Source organism: Electrophorus electricus, chromosome 10, assembly GCF_013358815.1.
Source record: "Electrophorus electricus isolate fEleEle1 chromosome 10, fEleEle1.pri, whole genome shotgun sequence".
NCBI classification, from domain to species: domain Eukaryota; kingdom Metazoa; phylum Chordata; class Actinopteri; order Gymnotiformes; family Gymnotidae; genus Electrophorus; species Electrophorus electricus.
Window position 1 is genome coordinate 22,524,342 of NC_049544.1, and position 5,000 is coordinate 22,529,341.

The window sequence follows — 5,000 nt, forward strand, 5'->3', positions numbered from 1 at the left end:
GTACTGGTACTGGTACTGGAACTGGTATGAGCTTTACCTTTTTTACATTGACACTAAATACAAAATACAAGAGCTAGACGGCTAAACCAGAATTAGCTGACTAAACCAACTAGCCAAAATTGCTAACTACTGCTGCTGCTTAGCAAACGCTCTGCAAAAAGCAAAATAATTGCTTTTTGTATCTTCAGTCACTGTATCTGTTTCAGTATCTGTAACTTCAGTCGCTGTGTCTGTGTTAAGTATCTGTAACTTCAGTCATTGTCTGTGTTAAATATCTGTATCTTCAGTCACTGTATCTGTTTCAGTATCTGTATCTTCAGTCACTGTATCTGTTTCACTATCTGTATCTTCAGTCACTGTATCTGTTTCACTATCTGTAACTTCAGTCTCTGTGTCTGTTTCAGTATCTGTATCTTCAGTCACTGTGTCTGTGTTAAGTATCTGTATCTTCAGTCACTGTATCTGTTTCAGTATCTGTAACTTCAGTCGCTGTGTCTGTGTTAAGTATCTGTAACTTCAGTCACTGTATCTGTTTCAGTATCTGTAACTTCAGTCACTGTGTCTGTGTTAAGTATCTGTAACTTCAGTCACTGTGTCTGTTTCAGTATCTGTATTTTCAGTCATTGTGTCTGTTTCAGTATCTGTAACTTCAGTCACTGTGTCTGTGTTAAGTATCTGTAACTTCGGTCACTGTGTCTGTTTCAGTATCTGTATTTTCAGTCACTGTGTCTGTTTCAGTATCTGTAACTTCAGTCACTGTGTCTGTTTCAGTATCTGTAACTTCAGTCACTGTGTCTGTCTGACAGTGATGGGTAGCAGCTGCTTTTTACTCATCTGGTTCTGATCCCTCAAGACAAACTCACACACACACACACACACACACACACACACACACACACACACACACACACACACACACACACACACACACACACACACACACACACACACACAATGAGGGGTAAAGTGTTGTATCATCATGGCACCCATGGGTGTCACCTGACCCAAAGAACAGGAAGAGGAAATGAGGAGAAACATTGGGTCCTGCCACTCAGCATCAGGGGATCTGTCAGTCACACCAGTAACCTGCAGGGTGTGTGTGTGTGTGTGGTCCAAGCAACCTGCAGGGTGTGTGAGCATGCATGCATGTATGTGTGTGTGTGTGTGTGGCCCAAACAACCAGCAGGGTTTCATTGTGTGTGAATTCATTGACCCGAAGGGAGTAAGTGTGTGTGCATATTTGTGTAAATGCTTCAACCTTCAGGGACACTGTGTGAATGTATGCATGTCTGTGTGTATGTGTGTGTGTGTGTGTGGGTGGGTGGGGGTTTGTATGTGTGTGTGTGTGTGTGTGTGTGTGTGTGTATGCACATGCGCCTGTGTGTGTTAGTCACTGACCAACTCTTCTGGTTTCTGGAGTGTTGTAAATGTCATTAGTCTCCTGTGCATTTAAGCAGGTTCTACAACATCTTAAAGCTATGCTGTGTCTGAAGGCATGTGCAGTCAGCCTACGTGCTCTGTTGCTCTGTGTGTGTGTGTGTTACTGTTATAGCTCAGCAAACAACCAGTGGACTACTCCATCAAAAAGAGATGGACAAAGAGAAAAAACAGTAGAAATGAGGGACACAGCGCAACAGAGAGAGAGAGAGAGAGAGAGAGAGGGGGGGGGGGGGGGAACCAGTGCAGGGTCTGGGCTGGTCATGCGTTAGTTATGCTGTAAGACAGGCTCCCTGTGGGCCTTGGGAAGGTTTAGCAGGACCATATGTTCATCCTTCTCCCCTCCATACGTCAACATGTGAAGAAGCCGTAGCTCGGGGAGGCCTGAGCTAGCCCATTACTCATCTCCACGGCCTCTCCCACTCACGCCTCCCACACCTACAGCGTTTCCAAAATGAATGTATGTGTATATCCAATCCCAAAAATGTCAATAAAATCCTTGAAGTTGTTTTTGTATTATTTATAAGAAATTGTTCAATAATCTTGTAAGACAGAAGCAGTTGTGTGCTTAGACTGTGGTGATGCACCTTTATCCCAGTTAGGGCCTTATCCATGATGCTAACTGAGCCAATGTCCTGTAGATCTGTGAAAACATCAGAGCGCTGCTAGCTAATTAACTAAATAAGGACACATTTATTCTTATTTTATATATTGTTTGGTCCATTTGGTTTGCAGGTTGTCAGATGTGAATTAGCATTTTCACACTACACAATGCTGCTATGAAACCAGGTGAGATTCTAGCTTCTTATAAAATATATATTCCAGGTGTGTAACTGCAGTGTACAGTAATAAAAGGTGAAGAGATGTCAGAATGGTAGTAATGTACTCAAGGTTTCCAGAGAACCAGACTGTTTTTTGAGTAAGCTGAGTAAGCAAAGGGCTTCAGTAATATAGCAATATATATAATGTTTCAAAGTGCACTGTAATAACATACTGTTTCAAAGTCCACCGTATATATATTTTCAAGTGTTGCTTGAAAGTTTGTGAACCCTTTAAAAGCGTCTGTATTTATGAACAAATTTGACCTAAAACGTAATCTGATTGTCACACAAGTCTTAAAATATTACATATCTGTGAGTGGCAAAAGTATGTGAACTTTTGCATTCAGTATCTGGTGTGACACCCTTGTGCATTAATAACTGCACCTAAACGTTTCTGGCAATTGTTGAATTTTAGTCAATTCCTCTGTACGAAACAGCTTCAATTCAGTTATGTTGGTGGGTTTCCTCCCATGAACTGCTAGCTTCAGGTCCTTCCAGTGTGGTCCTTTAGCCATGTTAGACATGTTAGACATTTTTTTAAAATATATTTAAGGCATTTTGAAATTTTATTCCATTAAGCCTTCTTTATTTGTTTTGCATGAAAACACTTAGAGGTCATCAGAACAGAGCTGAACAGAGCTGTAAACCAATCAGCGTCAGAGTGTACAGCTAAATCTGTTTTTATGTTTATATTACATCAATAAAATTTTTAATCAAACATTTATGTGCATTTATTATGTCTACCTTGGTAACTGTTTTGTGTGTGGGGGGGGGGAGGGGGGTTCAGAAAGGGAGGATACACATAATCAGGATGAGCAAATAACAAATTTAAGCAAACTGGAAATGTTGTGATTGTCATGTTTTTCCATAATTAACATTATAATAATATTCACTTCAAATTAGAATATTAATAAGTAAATAAAAACCCCAATATTTAAAATTCTAAAATCTTTTGAAACAGGAATGTGGGCTTCATGAAATACATGCAACTATAGCTCACCATAAACGCTCAGCATTTTACATTTTGAAATGTTCCATTCTCACTGGTTCAGTATCAGTATACGTGGATACAAAAAATGTCTCAGGCACACACAAATGTGTACACAACAAACCCACCCACACACACACACACACACACACACACACACACACACACACACACACACACACACAGAGCATGGTGATAGGTGATATTGTGCCTGGCAGAAACTGAGAGCCAGGGGTTAATGTGTGGGTATGTGTGCGTATGTATAGATTACTTAACACCTGCGTTACACATGGTCAGACCAAGCATACATGAAAATAACGTGCTCTGTCTGAGCTGGTCTCAGAAAAATCTGTGTTAAGTGAAGCTAATGAAGGAATCAATTTGAATAATTTTGTGATTATTTATTTTGTGATGTTGTGTTTTATGTTCTAATTGCCTTTTTGCACTTTTCTGAATCTTTTTAAACCTTTTGCGCCTCACAGGCCTCATGCAGCTTTCTCTCCGTCTCTCCTCCGTCTCTCCTCCGCTCCCTCGTCTCCTCCTTCTGTACTTTCTTAAGTGCAAGCTCACTTTTGCGTTGTAAGACTGACAGGCTGCTGTTAGACTAGTACCTTTTTTCTAAAGAAAAAACTGATCCAAAGTGTCTCTATGTGCGCAAACATCAGGACTCTGAGGATCAGTACAGGCTCCTGACTCTTCATTGCTGAATTTCTAGCACTACTGTCACTGACGTAAGCCTGTGAGTTAAGTAAAGCTACTGTCACAAGCTTGAACTTCACAAACAGAGTTTGGAGTGGCAGAGGCAAGCCTGGCACACTCTCATCTCAGAGTGAATAAAAGGACAGAGAAAGTATCTTGAAAGGATAGGAGAGAGAGAGAGAACGAGAGTCAGAGAGACACAGAGCACGAGTTAGAGAGAGAGAATGAGAGTTAGAGAGAGAGAGAGAGAACGAGAGTCAGAGAGAGAGAGAACTAGGGAGTCAGAGAGACACAGAGCACGAGTTAGAGAGAGAGAACGAGAGTTAGAGAGAGCGAGAGAGAACGAGATTTAGAGAGAGCGAGAGGTTGGCGGCTGAATAATTGATGGTTGCTCAGAGCAGTGTGATTTTACTTAATGTGCCTGGCAGCAAAGGCTTATGAATACTACAGTTATCCAACAAACACCACAGGGACTAACACACACACACACACACACTCACACACACACACACACACACACACACACACACACACTCACACACACGCACACACGCAAACACACACGCTTCTGTTCCTTTACTTACAAACTTTCACTAGAATATAACTGAATACATTTAGGATAACAAATGTCGTTACATGCACACATTCACAAGTTTGCACACCACTCCTGTGTAATTTGTTGTGTGTGTGCGCATGTGTGTGTGTGTGCGCGTAGTGAAGGTATGTTGTACATTTAGAGTATATGTCGATGCAAAACTGGATTAACCCAGCAGCATATCTGTGTGTGTGTGTTGCCCTAGGGTCTCTCTCTGAGTTATAATGGAGTTGAGTTGTCAGTCTCACAGCTGCCTCAACATACGGGCTCAGATACCCCACTTTATCTTCTGTTACACACACACACACACACACACACACACACACACACACACACACACACACACACACACACATACACACAGTGTTTGGTTTGAGTGGGTATCGTTGTGTGTGTTTGATCATGATATCATGATGGGTGTTGACGAAGCAGATAACTGGATAAATGACCGAACATGATG